Source organism: Triticum aestivum, chromosome 1B, assembly GCF_018294505.1.
Source record: "Triticum aestivum cultivar Chinese Spring chromosome 1B, IWGSC CS RefSeq v2.1, whole genome shotgun sequence".
Lineage (NCBI taxonomy): Eukaryota > Viridiplantae > Streptophyta > Magnoliopsida > Poales > Poaceae > Triticum > Triticum aestivum.
In genome coordinates this window covers 94469498-94487178 of record NC_057795.1, presented here as the reverse complement: position 1 = coordinate 94487178, position 17681 = coordinate 94469498, and the positions used below count along the sequence as shown (strand labels likewise).

Here is a 17681-nt window from a genome sequence, read left to right as displayed (position 1 = left end):
ATGCCGTGTCTTAGTCGACAAGCATCGGGTCGGTGGAGCTGACTGGCTCCAAGTCCGCGATAGGCTCGCCGGAAACGTGGAGCTGGTCGAGGAGGCTGACGAGGCGGCTCTCGGGGCAGCCTGTGCCCGCGTCGAATGCGGGCTCGTCGGAGATGCGAGCCTCGCCAAGGAGATCGGCGAGGCAGCTCGCTGCACAGGCGTCGTCGACGCTTTGCAATGCGTCGGGGCAAGCGCCATCGGGCGTGCCGGGCTCGCTACGCTCGCTGGGGAGGACAAGGGTTCCCGTCCACAGCAGGTCTCCGGACGATGATGCACCTGGCCCCATGGTGGGCGCCAAATGTCGGGTGGTAGGTGCGACATATGCCAATGGATGGCTTATCATTATGGGAGCTAGTAAGACATTGCCGGTGCGTGGAAACGGGATAAGGCGAAGACATGCACGCCAGCGGATCTTACATAGGTTGCGGGCTCTCCGTGGAGATAATACCCCTACTCCTGCTTTGCGGGGTCTCCACATGATCACTAGATCGATAAGAAGCTACAAGAGGCTCCTTGAGCTGTTCGGTGGGAGGAGGAAGAAGGGCAAGGCTAGCTATCTTCTCTCCCGATGGTGGTGTCTAAAACTCTATGAGATCAAACCTTTGCATGGGTGTCCCGGGGGAGTTTATATAGGCCTACCCCCCCCCCCCCCCGGGGGTACAATGTTAATCCGACTGGTCGTGGGTCCAGGCCGTCAGCGTCTAAGTTCGCCGGCTACTGGGGCCCGCCGACTAGTGGGTCCCGCCGGCTGCCGGGACATTGGTCGATAGGCCGGCCCCACCGCATGGGGGTCTTGTCGGGGGCTGGTTACTGTTGCCTCGCCTCTGATGATGAGGGCTTTGTCGAGGTAAGCATGGCTACTGTGCCGCCGCCTTGCGGGCTCTCGCTGTAGCCTTACCTCGTCTTGTCTCCTTAATGGTGCACACGCCCCGAGGAGGGGAGCAAGCCGGCTAGAGGAAGCCGGCCCGGCCTCAGGCTGGCTGGGGGAGGTCAGGCCGGCTTCGGATGTCTCTCTGACCGAAGGGCCCCGCCGCCTACGGGACGTACTGGCAACCCGTCGTGGATGGCGTCATGATCCGCATGGCAACAGTGCCTCGCCGGAGGGGAGATGGCTGCCCCATACGGCGTACTGTAGCCATGCGTGTTCCGGGATTCGGGGGTGGCAAGGTCCAATGTAGCCAAGCCCCGTCCCATCACCGTTATGGGGAGTGGACTTTAGGGTGCAGCCCATGGCCGCCTGCCAGGGGGCGGCTTCTTGGAGTCTATCTTCTAAGGCCGGCTTCTTGGAGTCAGCCCTTCAGCGGCCGACTTCCTAGAGTTGGCCCTTCTACGGCCGGCTTCTCGGAGCCAGCCCTATTGTGGCGTCCTCCAAGGGTTTTTATGGTCAGGCCGCCTTCCACCAGCCGGCCTATGTGATAGCCGGCCGGAAGAAGGCGGCCCCGTGTCTTGGGTGCTTCAAGGCTCGATCGGCCCATTTTTTTTCTGAGGGCCAAAGGGAGCCGGCTAGGCTACCGGTGGTCATTTACTCTGACAGTGTCCCTAAGCCATGGTTCCCCCCTCCCATCCCATCTGCCGACCCATTCATACACCAAGGCCGTGAAAACCCGCGAAGCCCGACACCATCTCCACTATCCACCACCCAACCGGAGCCTCTTCCCCGACGACGTCATCCACAACAACACCTCGACATCCCTCATCCACCGCACTGGATGAGGATCCGTCGTCCATCTTGTCGTCCCGCCGGTTCAGCCACCCCGTCCTCCACGTCCAAGGAGCTGCCCCAATTTTCCCCTCATCTTTCGCGCCACCTCCATTCCCAAACCGTCGTCTTCACCTGCACCACCAGAAGAGCAGCATCACTGATTCCCCGTATGAAGATGAGGCCTAATTGGCACCACCAAAGAGGTTCTACACTAATCGCCGCATGTTCTTCTTGTCTCGATCTCACGGTGCTGCCGGCGCTAGGTCCCGAGCCAACATGGTGCGGCTCCATCCACGGCGGCGTCCCCGGCCACTTCCTCCACGGCATTGCTCCCTTGGCGGTGACGTCCACATCAGTAGGAACTACTGCTGCTTTGGCTCTCGCTCGCGCTATTGCTCTGCTCTTGCTCTTGGCCGCCTACCTGGTCTGCTCTTCCTCGCACTACCGCTCTCGCTCTTTCTCTTGCTTGCTCTACTCCTCTCGCTCTTGCTCCTTCATGCACTACTGCTCTACTCTTGTGCGCGCTCCTGCTGCATGAGCAGTAGATCCTGCTCTCCCTCGATCCCCTGCAGCTGCTACCCGAGATGCTGCTACACGACCAGCTACCCAGGCTCTCGCACACGCTGCTGCTCCGGGCGCTACTGCTGCTGCTACTACTTTTCTACTACTAGTGCGTTCAGTTTTGACAGTAAAATTCAGTTTTGACAGCAAAATTCAGTTCCGATAGTTAAATTCAGTTTTGACAGTTAAATTCAGTTTCGACAGTTAAGTTCAGAGATGAGTGGTTGATGTATTTTACATCAAGCACTTTGTGGTTATGTATTTTACGTCATCTATTGGAAAAGTTATTAGAATTCCACTCAGGTTAACGTTGTCTCTCTTGTCCTGCTTTAGCCTCGCCGTCGTACAACTCACCGGAGCTTCTCCAACGACGAAACCCTCTATCACAGCAGAGCAGTACCCTGGGCTCCATCTCGAGGCGCCTAAGATCTTCTTCCCCTCCTCCGACAGCCAAATCAGCCGAAGAATTCTCACCGACCAACCCAATAATGTTGAGTTCAACATGGCTTCGCCAAAGAGGTTGTACACTTGTTGTATCACTTTTTTACTCTACAAGTTATATATATTGTCCACTGAGCACACATAGTAACGTGAAATATGATTAGTTTCTCCTAATTTATGACAAGCAGTGAGGTACCAGACAACTTAGCTATCAGTGATGGACTCTCTTGAACGCCATCATTATTTATCTCTACGCATTTGAGTTGTGCATTTGTAGATGGGCCTGGGAGTTGAGCTAGTAGGGCAGTGGTTTGGGTCCAAAGTAGTAGAAGTAGCACAAAACATTTTTTGAGTGTAGGTTTTTCCCTGCTCAAGCCTGCTTACTAGAATCGCCACTTCTTGAAAGGAAAAGTGAAGAAAAACATAGGAATTGGAAATTTTAATATGGTACTACTCTTCATGCATTTGGTTCAAAAGAATGGAGCAAAGGAAAACTGTAGGATTTCTTCCTTTAGTGTCTCCTTGAAAGAAAAACCATATGAATTTTAATATCAATTTGTCCTCCTTTTCAAATTCCTATTCATGAAGTACAAGACTAAGAGATAGTAGCATAATAGCATTATAATAGTACATTTTCTTGCGGTTTGACTTAATCTCACCGTGCTTCATTGCATCCTGTGATCTTCCAATTCTTGTGAACCAGACACCCAGATAGGCAGAAATCCTGTGTTTTTAAAATCTCTGTTTTGCATGTGCATTCCTATCCTATTCCCGTGTATTTCCTATCCATGCGTTGTTAGAATCCTCAAATTCGAACAAGACCTTACACGATTACTTCTGTTACAGATGTGTGTCTAACAAAACCTTGTGTGGTTTGTCCCGCTCCTGCTGCACCATGTTCCATCCCAGCTCAGCTGCTCCAAGATGGAAGGGTTCACCACAGCAGGGATTCGCCCTCCAGACTGTCTTTCGCTGCCTCAGATCTTCTTCCCTGCTGCCGGCAGCCACGACAACTGCATTACCATCATCAACCGAGTAGATGACCTCGAGGACTACACAGGTCCGCAAGAGAGGTCGCACTCTTTCATGACTGCTTACATTATGCATTGGTTAATATTACATGCTACTTATCGTCCTGCTCACCGATTAGACTCTGAGTCTGCTGCAAACTAATGCTCAAACTTGAGTTTTTCAATGGTTGCGGGGTACATATTGTGGCCAGAATCAATAGTACATATCTACTATCTGGTTAATATCTGGTGTCTACCACGAGTTTCATGTTGGGTGGGAAATAAATAATAAAGAAGCCATTATCTGTATTTTTTAACTGAAGCCATTATCTGCCTGCTATCATTGGTTTTGGGTCTATCCACAGGTTGCTACCATCACTCTGGATTTCTCCATGCACTCCTTACATATTCTCACGATGTTTTATTCCTAAGCATCTCTACTCCTAATGGAGCACTTGGTGAATAGTCCGTGCGGTTTTTTTTCGCTGGTTTATTTTCGTCATCCTCCCACCATTGTTTTTTTCGTCATCCTACCATGTCTGCTCTACCCTCCATCGAAAAAAACCAGCGTAACAAAAAACCCTGGGATCGATCCCTCGTTCACACAGCAGATCAATCTCCATCGCCGCCCGACCGCACGCCCGATCCACCCCTACGCCCAATCCACGGCGGATCCATCTCTGTGCCGCGCCGATCCATCCCTCTACCGCGACCGATCGAAACCTTCACCGTCGCAGAAGGCCGCCGCCCTCCACTTCATGAGCCGGAGCGATCGCGTTGAGGATCTGTCGGCCTCACACGTCAGAGCCGCCGCCCTCGCACGAGGGATCCGGCGACGGTGCGCTTCAGGAGGACGTCAATCCCCCAGATCCGACGCTGTTCCCGTTGAGGGCATGCCGCCGATCACGTCCAGGTTCCCCCGCCGATCGCCTCGGTGCCGCCCGTCGGTGCGGCGGACCCGGCGGCAGCTGACGGGTGTGGAGGGAGGTTGGGTAGATCCAGTGCATGCTGAACTGCTGATGAACCGGCTCTAGCGCTCAATCCCTACCAAGGGCCAGCGTGGTCTCTAGAAGAGGTGAGGATGCCCTTCGATGAGCCTGGGCAAAGCCTTTGAATCAGGACACGCAATTTGATCCAGCAATTAGCAATATAACCATGGTGTTTACGTATTATTTAATGGAGAATGGTTGGATCTAGCTCCGCCCCTGTTTCTTTTGCAGATTGATTTGGTGTTTGCGCTGGTATTGACCCCGTCGTCATGGTTGTTTGTGGCTATCGCAGGTTTGGTCCCAGCCTGGTTGGTGATTCCCAGGGTTGCCGGTCTTCATCTCTCCTGTCCAATGATTCTTTTACTATTACAGTTGAAGGCGTCTGTGATTGGTGTGCAAGGCAGACTTGAGGGACGACCAATAGAACATCCTTGAGAAGACGATGGCACCCATCATGTAATTGTTCCATGGGATTGTGACCTGCATTGAGATTTCAGTGCTCTGTGCTTCGCCAGACTGAGATCAAAAAGACCCCCATTGTATCAATTTACATTCGTAACACTTTATTATGTCAATTTGTTGATTGTTCATAATGACACTGGATATTCTAACAGTTGCTCAGCCTCACGTAATATTCCAACAATGTATATTTTTTGTAATTTTGATTGTTCGTTAAAGTTCTAGATACTATGCTCGAGTAGAGTAGGTTTACTATAACAATTTTTTTAGGAATAACAGGTGCAGAAGGTCTTCTACCATCCGTGGTGTGAGGGTTTTGAAGGAGATATTCATTCTATGTGACCATGACAGGATGGTATGCATTCTTTTTGTACTTGAGATTCTTAGATTTCCAGTGGAGTTTTGGTTTCTCCTGCTGAGATCGTACACTAGATGTTTATAGTATGCATTCAAGCTATTCCCACACCTAAGGTCTGTTAGCGTGGAATCTTATTTTCCTGTAGTGTGATTACTATATGCACTCATTTGCGTGCTTTCTCACTTTTATTTGTATAATCGGCATTCTGCAGAAATAGGGGAACAAGATTCAGGTATATGATTTGAGGTTCGTAGTGAAGAAGAGCTGTGAGAAACTGCAGTTGCCTTCTTTTATTGGTATGGACTATGAACCGACCGCATCTTTTCACTTCCCTTCGTAGCTCTTGGGTTACATGTTAATTATGAACTGAGATAAGCAAAATATATAGTCCTGACATGAGGAGCCTAATATTTTAGACGGCCATTTAAGCACGTTATTATCAATTATTGATTCTGTAATATTTATTAGCAGTGCATCGCTAGAATTGTTTTTTCCTTATTTTACCTATTAACTAGGATGAACATGTATTCTCTTCTTATAAGAACTACATGCATTGCACTAAATCTGTCAACGTTATTAGTACCACAAACTTCTGTAGGTAAAACTTATATTTAACCAAAGTTTAATGTCCATTTTGAATCACTTGTTGTTTAAGATTTACACTGCATTGATATGAGTAAAAAAATGACCTTGTTTTTTGTTTCAATTTTGGGGTGATGCATTAAATATTTAAGGCAGTTTTGGCAGAACAGGGGAAGTGCACACATTTGATGATTATTTTTTCTGTACAATTGATTTATTTGATCAAAAAGTATGCAGTTAGCATGTCTTGCCGTTGTTTTAAAAGCCATTTCCTGATAGAAAATACACATCAATTGTGTTTTTTTCCTACAGCAACACATGGACTATTATCTTTTCTTTTTGGCAATCACAGGGAACAAATACTATGGGGATCAAGTCAGGGATTCATGGCAAGGGATTGACAAATTTTTATCAAAGCAGTTTGCTACACACTGCAGTGTGACAGAAAATCCGTTTCGAAAAAAGTGTGACAGAAAAGGTGTGCTATTGTTTCCACATCTCCTTTTGCTAATCACTAATGTTTTTCCCAAGTCTTCTCTTCCTTTTTGTATTGACCTAGAAATAGTTTTGGCATTGGAGTTAGTTTCTTCAATGTTTTCATTGTTCTTATCGGGAAGTGTGAAGTGAAAATCCCAAGTCCCAGGTTTGCATAGGCCCTTATTACTGGTGTGCTGGTATGGACACATGAGGGGTGTGCTATGGATATTTTTATGTGAGATATTTGTTTCTCATTTTAGTGGTCATTCAAGTGTGAGTTATGTGTATCTGTAACATGCAATTGAGTGCCGAAACTTTCATTATACCTTATCAAGGCCATTTACAGGTTTACATGAGCATTTAGTTAGCAGCCTCATGACCTCAACTATGCATTATCTGTTGATCTAACTATCTCCTAATCTTTTTTCTCAGATTTTAGTTACCCATTGCTTACACAATGATAGTAAGACCAATTGCAGGGATGTTTGATCTTGCTCTTGTTCTGCATGGAGGTAGGGTATAGTTGATGTTTCATGTTTGGTGAAAGAAAAGGAGCTTCCTATGTGGATTTCGGGCAAGACATACATTCTGCTATACATTAGTAGATTAATTGCTTCTCTGTGTAGGGGGACGATTAGTGATTAAATCTCTCGGTCATGTTTCATGATCATCCAATTAATTTACCCCCATCTATGCATAAATTGGTCTGATTGAGTTATGCCATTTTTATATAATAATCTATATTGGTCCTATATATGACTAGAACAATATGATACGACGCACATCGGTCTGCTTTAGTGGCATCTACTCCCTCCGTTCCATATTACTTGTCGCTGATTTAGTACAAAGTTGTACTAAATCAGTGACAAGTAACAGCGACAAGTAATGTGGAAAGGAGGGAGTATCTTTCATGGTGAAGGAGGGGAGGCACTCGTGTGGAGCTGCGAAATGTTCAAGGAGATACGGCTGATTAAACCAGGTTATTTTAAAGTTCTTTATGGTTCATGTTAGCTATCTATCAGTAATAGTACAACCTTGATTTTTATGTGGTTCATGTTTACCTAACCATCAGTAACATTACTTTCTGTTGGAGACTTTTTATAGGAGGTGCTTATAAAATGATATGAACAAGTAAAAAATTTGGATCGCGATCATCTATTTACCAGTCATCGATCAAAATCTAGAATTCTTTGTTGTGTGCCGCATGGAAAAGACAGAGATTATTTGATATATTCGATAGCGCAATATAATTTTCTCTTGCATATTTATAATCTGCCATTTGAATCATGTTTTCTATGTTGTAGTCCAATCAAGACAATTTGCAGCTTTGGTGTTGTGACGTTGGTGGCCGTGCTCAGCGGCAATGGGGGACTGTTGCTGATGGCTGACCTAAGATGCCAGCGAAGGAACGAGAGTCAATGAGGAGTGCACGCCATGGGTTCGTGAACTGGCCAAGCCACCGTTGTTCGTTTGGTAATGTCCGACGCATTAGAGGCATAGTATGACTTGAGCCGATTTTGACGTCATCTATCAACATCTGACGAAGGGGAACCTGTCCTGGTTTCCATCTTGATGGTAAGTTCTCTAATCTTCTATCTCATGGGTTGTGATGTGGTTGCTTTCATTATGGCTTTTGACAAAGGATTGTAATTAGCTTATGTCCTTCACACGATTGAAATTCCAGTGATATTATCAATCTTCAGTGAGCAGTTATAATGAACACCATCTCCCCACACCACCACACCCAAATGGAGTAGGATAGACTGATGTTTCATGTGATGTGCTTTAAGCTATGTTTCAGCTTGTCTCGACCCAGCATGTATTTTTAGTTTCAGTTGTTGAGCTCTGCACTACAAAACTAAGAAAGACCCAAGGCTTTTTACAGGTTGTGATTTATCATTGACACAGTATGGGTAGAAAATTTTTGGTCTAAATGAGAAGAACAAAAGTGTCAGGGATGTTTTTCAACCATTTCTTTTACCTAGCTTCTGATTTCTATTATCAGAAACACATTTTTTGGACCTACAGGAAAAGATATGTAAATAGAGGATTTGCCGAAGCTTTTTGAGTCCCCGGTGCATACTAAATACAACAGTGTTTATGCATGTTAACAATCTAGAAAATTGCTCCAAAATAACACTTAAAACATGTAAAAGAAGAAAAAAAATCCATTCTGAATTCTAAAATCATCCTTCAGTGTATGCAGCAAACCGCTTACTTTATGATCTGATTAAAATCGCAGGACTTAACATGATGCATGCAAGGATATACTAAAACTATCACACCAAAGGCGAGGATCCTTGATCTCCACCATAGCGATGAAGCCAGTGTAGGAGTCGCCGTCTTCGCCAAGGATAGTCACAATGACGGAAAGGTATAATAACAAATTAATTATTTTAGAACATAATTTTGATGATTTTTAGTTATATTGGATCATATTTAGTGGTTTCACTACCAATATAGAAAACCGATACCAGTTGTACGTTTCCAGCAATGTCTATTTTAATTGCTATTATTTTTATAGAATAGATCCATGGGAGCAAGAAGAGGGAGGACAACATATTTTAGGATCGTGGTGCGAGTATTAAAGGAATGTATAAATGCATGGGCAATATGTTGCTATTTCATGACATATGTGCTTATTAATTGAACATTCTGATATATTACGTGCACCTTTTAAGTTTTATTATTAGTTTCCATGCTATACTGTGTTGATGTCTCATGATTTAATTAAACTTTCTTTGAGCTATATATTATTGTTTTGGCACCACTGTTGTTGAATATGTGATAGTGAAAAGTTATATTGTGTCTTCCCTTGATTTTGTTACTTCTTTTCCATTGAGAGAAACAAAGGTACAAGGGAAATTATATTATGTCTTCTCCTGATATCGTGTTTGATGTTGCTGCTAGAGTCTGGCCACACCGCCTATTCACATAAATCATCATATTGGCAGCCTGGAATATTTTGAAACAAAGAAATAGATGCTAGTTTGAGGGTATGAAGCCTTTTGTTCTCATGCATAGGGTTATCCCTGACTTCTCTGTTTTTTAGATTTACATGCTATCTTTATGTGTGCTTTGTTACTATTTCTCTTTTGTTCTAGGTCTACTTTCATGATGTAAATATTTGTACACTGTGCGACTTATATATATACTAGGCAAAGAAAAGAAGGAGCCTCTCCTGATGTTTTCTCTATTAAAAAATATTTATCTCAAAGTACACTAGAAATGTATAGAAACACAAAAGTGCTACTTGCTCTGTTCATGAAATACATATCTTGTAACCATAGTGTGGGATATGCATGGGTTTAACTCACTCAACTATATCGAAGACTTGAAATTTTTCTTCTCCCGTTCCAATTAACAGGCTGCAAGCCGAGGTTGGCTTTTCCTTGTTTCTATGAGGTGTCGTAGTTCTTCTATTTTAATTAACCGCATTATCATAAATACAAAGAATCTCATCTGTTTTAGGTGCGTATCAAAGAAAGAAGCATGTGATACGATTCTAGCTATTTTTCTTTGCAAGCGTGATTTTAATCCTGAGGTAGGAGGGTTCATACAAGTGGAACTATCATCTCTCATGCTAGGCTTAGAAAATAAAAATGAGAGCAATTAGCAATTATTAATGTATAACATTGCAAAATTGTATGGAAAATTTATTTATTTTGTCAGAACTTTTAGGTGGGTGTGGATGGAGAATGTTGGAAGACATTCAAAGGTAGGATGATGGGAATGCCTATGGCAATTTGGCAAACTTGGAGAAAACAGATGCGATTTTGAGTTAATGTAGAGCTGAGGGCAAGCTGCTCGTATTCATCTGTTTGGCCAGGAGTTAGGGATGATGGGACTCAACAATTAGATCGATTTGGAGTGAACACAGATTTGGAGTAGGGTGACAACATAGGAAAGTTTTATTTTTGAGACAAGCATAGGAAGGTAATAGCATAATGTTCAAAGAGATGAGTTGAGGGGATCGTGATAGATTCATTTGTTGGCCCGTGGCAACGCACGAGCGTTTTACTAGTGTTAGTTACTGTACACAATGGAACTGAACATGTAGACCAAAAGAGACGAGCCTTGCATGGCAATAAAATTTCATGTAGATATCGCTCCATGGTGGGTGCAAAGGCAGCCCCCTCCACCTATTTCGGCTTGTAATCAACAGGAAGATAACTATTCTGAGGGGGATTCAGACGGAGAACATCTCTCCTATTTACCCCTTGAGGTCTTCGCTCTAACTTGGCATGCTGTTGTTGGTAATATCATGCATATGGTGCCTTGCATTTCTTACTTTATACATAAAAGATGTCATCTTCTTAGTTTAGACATCCTTTCTGTGAATGCAATCTGTTTAGTTTCCTTATCGTATATGTGAATCATGCAATGCCATCTTGTTTAGCCAGACATCATATATGTGAATTTTGGAAGGCCACCCTGGTTACCCAGTCATCTTATATGTGAATTATATCATGCAATCATTTTTTATTACGTATTAAATTTGTCAACAATTTTAGTACATTCAATTACTCTTCCTGTGCATCAGCCATTCGACACGATCATGGAAAAATCTGGAGTGGAAACAAGGTCTTCAGAGCAGACAATGCTATCTGACGAAGCGCATGTCTTGCTTGTTACGGATAGCTCCTCAGAGAACGATTCAAAGACAGATGACCAGTCCTATCTCCCCCCCCCCGAGGTGCATGATCTAACTTGGCAGGGTTATATTGCTCATATCGGGCATATGGTGTCGTGCACTGGCATGTTAGTTGCTTAGTTTAGACATGCTTTGTATGAATGCCACCTCTTTAGTGTCTAGTTACCATGTATGTGAATTTTGCAATGCCATCTTGTTGCAAGACATTATATATTTGAATTATGCAATGCTATCTAGTTGCAAGGCATTATTTATGTGAATTACGCAATGCCATGTTGTTTAGCCAACCGTCATATATGTGAATTACATCATGTTGTCCTTTTTTGGTATTACTCATTGCATTTTGCGACAACGTTTGTATATTCAATTGCTCTTCATGTGCATTAGCCATTTGAAGTAGTGATGGAAGTATCTGGAGTGAAAACAAGTTCTTCAGAACAGACAATGCTACCTGCTGAAGCAGATATGTTGCTGCTTAGAGATAGCTCTTCAGAGGAGGATTCGGAGGCAGATGAGCAGTCTTTTTATCCCCCTGAGGTGTATGCTCAAACTTGGCAGAGTTATATTACTCATATCATGCATATGTTGTCTTGCAATGCTTAGTTTTTACATCATATACACAATATTGAATGCCATCTCCTTAGTTGACACATCATATATGCGATTGCCCTCAGCTCACTTGCTTAGTATATAAATCATATATTTGAATTATATCATGCCATTATGTTTACATAGACAACGTGTATCTGAATTATGGCATGCCAACCCATTTTCTAAAGACATAATATAGTTATATCATCTCATCCTATTTATATAGTCATCATATTTTGAATTATGTCATTCTATCTATGAATTATATCATGAAATCATTTTTCCATCGACGACATGTTTGTGAATTATGGCATGCCAACCACTTTAATAGACACATTGTATAGTTATATCATGTCATCCTGTTTACATAGTCATGATATTTTGAACTATGTCATTCTATCATGTTTAGTTAGCCGTCATACATGTTAAATTGTGTCATGCTATCCTGTTTAATTAGCCATCATATATGTGAAATTATGTCATGCTATTCTGTTTGGTTAGACAACATAAATGTGAATTATTTCACGCCCTGTTTTCTTACCTACTATCCATTGCACGTGTCTATCTTACAATGTCTATACATTTAATTACTTTTCTTGTTTATCAGCCATTTGAATTGGAGGGGGTGATGGCAGTATCTGTGGGAGTAAAAACACGGTCTTCAGAAAAGATCGTGCTACTTGTCGATGTAGATAGAACCACGAGTGTACTTGCCCAAGAACCAACCCAACCACACATAACTAATACGTCTCCGGCGTATCTACTTTTCCTAACGATTTTCCTCTTGTTTTGGACTCTAATTTGCATGATTTGAATGAAACTAACCCGGACAGACGTTGTTTTCAGCAGAACTACCATGTTGTTGTTTTTGTGCAGAAATAAAAGTTCTCGGAATGGAACAAAACTCTGCGAGAATTTTTTATACAATAAAAGAAAATTTTTGGAGCCAAGAACCACCAAGGGGGGCACCTAGGTGGGCACAACCGCCAACCCCTCCAGACGCGCCCAGGTGGGTTGTCCCCACCTGGTGGCCCCACAGACACTAAAACCAATGCTATAAAATCCTATTTTTCCAGCAAAAAATCAAGGAGAAAGAATTATCGTGTTTCATAAGACGGAGTTGCCGTCGTCTCCTGTTCTTCATAGGAAGGCCAGATCCGGAGTCCGTTCGGGGCTCCAGAGAGGGGGATCTGCGATCTTCGTCATAAGCTCCCCACCGGGAGTGAGTAATTCTTTCGTAGGCTCGCTGGTTGATACGTCTCCAATGTATCTATAATTTATGAAGTATTCATGCTATTATATTATCTAGTTTGGATGTTTAATGGGATTTATTATGCACTTTTATATTATTTTTGGGACTAACCTATTAACTGGAGGCCCAGTCCAAGTTGCTATTTTTTTGCCTATTTCAGTGTTTCGCGGAAAAGGAATATCAAACTGAGTCCAAACGGAATGAAACCTTCGGGAGAGTTATTTTTCGAACAAACGCAATCCAAGAGACTATGAGTAGACGCCAGGGAAGCAACAAGGTGGCCACGAGGGTCCAAGGCGCGCCCTACCCCCTGGGCACGCCCCCACCCTCATGGGCAACTCGTGGCTCCCTGACCGACTTCCTTCACGTAGATATACTCACGTACCCTGAAAACATCAAGGAACACAATAGATCTAGAGTTCCACCACCCCAAGTGTAGCCACCAAAAACCAATTGGGACCCTGTTCCGGCACCCTGCCGGAGGTGGGATCCCTCACCGGTGGCCATCTTCATCATCCCGGCGCTCTCCATGATGACGAGGGAGTAGTTCAAGCTCGGGGCTGAGGGTATGTACCAGTAGCTATGTGTTTGATCTCTCTCTCTCTCTCTCTCTCTCTCTCTTGTTCTTGATTTGGCACGATCTTGATGTATCGCAAGCTTTGCTATTATAGTTGGATCTTATGATGTTTCTCCCCCTCTACTCTCTTGTAATGGATTGAGTTTTCCCTTTGAAGTTATCATATCGGATTGAGTCTTTCAGGATTTGAGAACACTTGATGTATGTCTTGCATGTGCTTATCTGTGGTGACAATGGGATATTCACGTGATCTACTTGATGTATGTTTTGGTAATCAACTTGCGGGTTCAGTGACCTTGTGAACTTATGCATGGGGGTTGGCACACGTTTTCGTCTTTGACTCTCCAGTAGAAACTTTGGGGCACTCTTTGAAGTACTTTGTGTTGGTTTGAATAGATGAATCTGAGATTGTGTGATGCATATCATATAATCATACCCAAGGATACTTGAGGTGACATTCTAGTATCTAGGTGACATTAGGGTTTTGGTTGATTTGTATCTTGAGGTGTTATTCTAGTACGAACTCTATGATAGATCGAACGGAAAGAATAGCTTCATGTTATTTTACTACGGACTCTTGAATAGATCGATCAAAAAGGATAACTTTGAGGTGGTTTCGTACCCTAAAATAATCTCTTTGTTTGTTCTCTTCTATTAGTGACTTTGGAGTGACACTTTGTTCAATGTTGAGCGATAGTTATATGATCAAGTTACGTTATTATTGTTTAGAGAACTTGCACTAGTGAAAGTATGAACCTTAGCCTTGTTTCGAAGCATTGCAATACCGTTTGTGCTCACTTTTATCATTAGTTACCTTCCTGTTTTTATAATTTCAGACTACAAAAACCTTTATCTACCATCCATATTGCACTTGTATCACCATCTCTTCGCTAAACTAGTGCACCTATACAATTTACCATTGTATTGGGTGTATTTGGGACACAAGAGACTCTTTGTTATTTGGTTGCAGGGTTGTTTGAGAGAGACCATCTTCATCCTACGCCTCCTATGAATTGATAAACCTTAGGTCATCCACTTGAGGGAAATTTGCTACTGTCCTACAAACCTCTGCACTTGGAGGCCCAACAACTTCTACAAGAAGAAGGTTGCGTAGTAGACATCAAGCTCTTTTCTCGCGCCATTGCGTGGGAGGTGAGTGCTTGAAAGTATATCTTTAGATCTTGCACTTGAATCTTTTAGTTTCTTGTTTTATCACTAGTTTAGTTTGTAAAAGAAAACTACAAAAAAATGGAATTGAGTTTGCCTCATATGCTTCATCTTTTTAATGACTTCCTTGAAAATAAGGATTCTGAAAATTGTGCTGAAGTGCTAGAAGAAGAATGTATTCAAATGTTTGGCACCAGATTTTTGTATGATGAGCATGATTGCAATGTTGTTAGTATGAATTCTATGAATATCTATGATGCTAATGATATGCAAAGCCACAAGCTTGGGGATGCTATGTTTGATGAAGATGACATTTTTTGTCCCGCAAGTTTTGATGAGAAAATTTATTATGATGAAAGCATGCCTCCTATTTATGATGATTATATTGATTAAAGTAGGTTTGGAAGAGTTTAAACTTTAGGAAGTAATGATCCCACTATTTTGGAGGATGTGGAATATTATTGTGATAATTATGAAAGTGGATTTGGAGAGGTCATGACTTTATTTTGTGATGAATCCACTATTTCGGAAGAGGTTCCAATTGACTATGAGAATAAAGTTGCTATCTATGATAATTATAGTGATGACTTTTATGCTATTAAGAATAATGATAACCATGAAACTTGTCATCATGATTTTAGTTTTCAATTGGATTATGCCTCACATGATAGTTATTTTGTTGAGTTTGTTCCCACTACTATTGATGAGAATAAATTTGCTTATGTGGAGAGTAGTAAAACTTCTATGCAAGTAGATCATGAAAATAATGCTTTATGTGATGGTTATATTGTTGAATTCATTCATGATGCTAATGAAAATTATTATGAGGGAGGAACATATGCTTGTAGGAATTGCAATAATATCAAGTTTCCTATCTATGTGCTTAAAATTTTAAAGTTATGCTTGTTTTGCCTTCCCATGCTAGTTGATTATTGTTCCCATAATGTAACATCCCAAATTTCCAATTTGGCATGTTATACATAGGTCATACATGCATATCATATTTTATTGCTTTTTCATTGGCAATCCTCGAAATCCTAAGCAACTCAAGGACCTTCGGAGAGAGTTGGGGATTTTCTAATTTTCATATTTGAAATTTTATCAAATAGTGAAGACGAGGATTTGATTTTAATTATTTTCTCTCCGGAAAATATTTCATTTTAAAATAATAAATGAGGGGAGATAATATGACTTCTCCAAAATAATTGAAATATCGGAGGAAAAATGTTAAAATCATTTTGGGATTTTATTTGAATTTATTTCGGGATTTTATTTGCTCCTAGATAAATGTTGCATATTTTTAAAATTGCATTTTAGGGGCCAAGAAAAGTTCATCTTGTTCTAAATATTTTATTTAGACCGAGAAAACTTGTTTTGGAATTTTTAGATTTTTATTTATTTTTCTAGGAATTTTTCTTTCGGCGGAATGTTTAAAAAACAACCCTCGCGCCCGACTGGGCCGAAGGCCCAGCCGAGCAGGCCGGCCCAGCCAGCCGCCGCCGCCTTCCCTGCCGCCTTCCCCGAGCAGGCCGGCCCAGCCAGTTTGAAGATGGCACCGTTCGAAGCTCTGTATGGACGCAGGTGTAGAACACCATTGATGTGGGATGAGGTAGGAGATCGCCAGTTGTTTGGACCAGATTTGATCAAAGAATCAGAGGAGAAAGTCAAACTGATCAGAGACAGACTAAAGGTTGCTCAGTCCAGACAAAAGAGTTACGCAGACTCAAAACGCAAGGAAGTAACTTATGAAGTTGGAGATAGAGCCTATCTACGAGTATCACCCTTGAGGGAGTAAAACGATTTGGAGTTAAGGGAAAATTAGCCCCGAGATTCGTAGGACCGTATCGTATTTTGGAACGGATGGGAGAAGTTGCCTACAAGCTGGAGTTACCAGAAGGATTTTCAGGAGTTCACGATGTGTTTCACATATCACAGCTGAAGAAGTGCCATGCTGAGATGGCCGATATACCATTGAATGGTACAGTACCGTTGGAGGCGATTCGACTCGATAATAACCTGACCTATGAGGAGAAGCCAGTTAAGATTCTTGAGTTTGGTAGCCAAGTCACTCGCAACAAGGTGATCAAATTTTGCAAAGTTCAGTGGAGTCATCATTCTGAGGAGGAAGCCACCTGGGAACGAGAGGAAGATATTCGCAAGGACCATCGGCACCTATTTTCTAGCCAACCAGAATCTCGAGGGCGAGATTCATCCTAAGGGGGTAGGTTTTGTAACATCCCAAATTTCCAATTTGGCATGTTATACACAGGTCATACATGCATATCATATTTTATTGCTTTTTCATTTGCAATCCTCGAAATCCTAAGCAACTCAAGGACCTTCGGAGAGAGTTGGGGATTTTCTAATTTTCATATTTGAAATTTTATCAAATTGTGAAGACGAGGATTTGATTTTAATTATTTTCTCGACGGAAAATATTTCATTTTAAAATAATAAATGAGGGGAGATAATATGACTTCTCCAAAATAATTGAAATATCGGAGGAAAAATGTTAAAATCATTTTGGGATTTTATTTGAATTTATTTCGGGATTTTATTTGCTCCTAGAAAAATGTTGCATATTTTTAAAATTGCATTTTAGGGGCCCAGAAAAGTTCATCTTGTTCTAAATATTTTATTTAGACCGAGAAAACTTGTTTTGGAATTTCCAGATTTTTATTTATTTTTCTAGGAATTTTTCTTTCGGCAGAATGTTCAAAAAAAAAACCTCGTGCCCGACTGGGCCGAAGGCCTAGCCGAGCAGGCCGGCCCAGCCAGCCGCCGCCGCCTACCCCGCGCGCGTGCCGTGCGCGGCACGGACG

General features: G+C 42.4%; 1 long non-coding RNA gene across 7 annotated transcripts; it reads left to right on the top strand.

Annotated features, from left to right (window-relative positions):
- The first annotated feature begins 4296 nt into the window (after positions 1-4296).
- On the top strand, positions 4297-11219 carry LOC123109746 (uncharacterized). Of its 7 annotated transcripts, none has more exons than XR_006453003.1 (8): positions 4297-4828; positions 5035-5556; positions 5771-5855; positions 6494-7597; positions 7923-8193; positions 8861-8992; positions 9529-9614; positions 11162-11202. It is a non-coding gene; the product is annotated as an uncharacterized lncRNA (long non-coding RNA). The 7 variants fall into 7 exon arrangements; XR_006453021.1 differs by lacking the exons at positions 9529-9614; positions 11162-11202 and adding an exon at positions 9143-9385 and having other exon boundaries at positions 6494-6619; positions 7382-7597; XR_006453009.1 differs by lacking the exon at positions 9529-9614 and having other exon boundaries at positions 11162-11219.
- The last annotated feature ends 6462 nt before the right edge of the window (positions 11220-17681 follow it).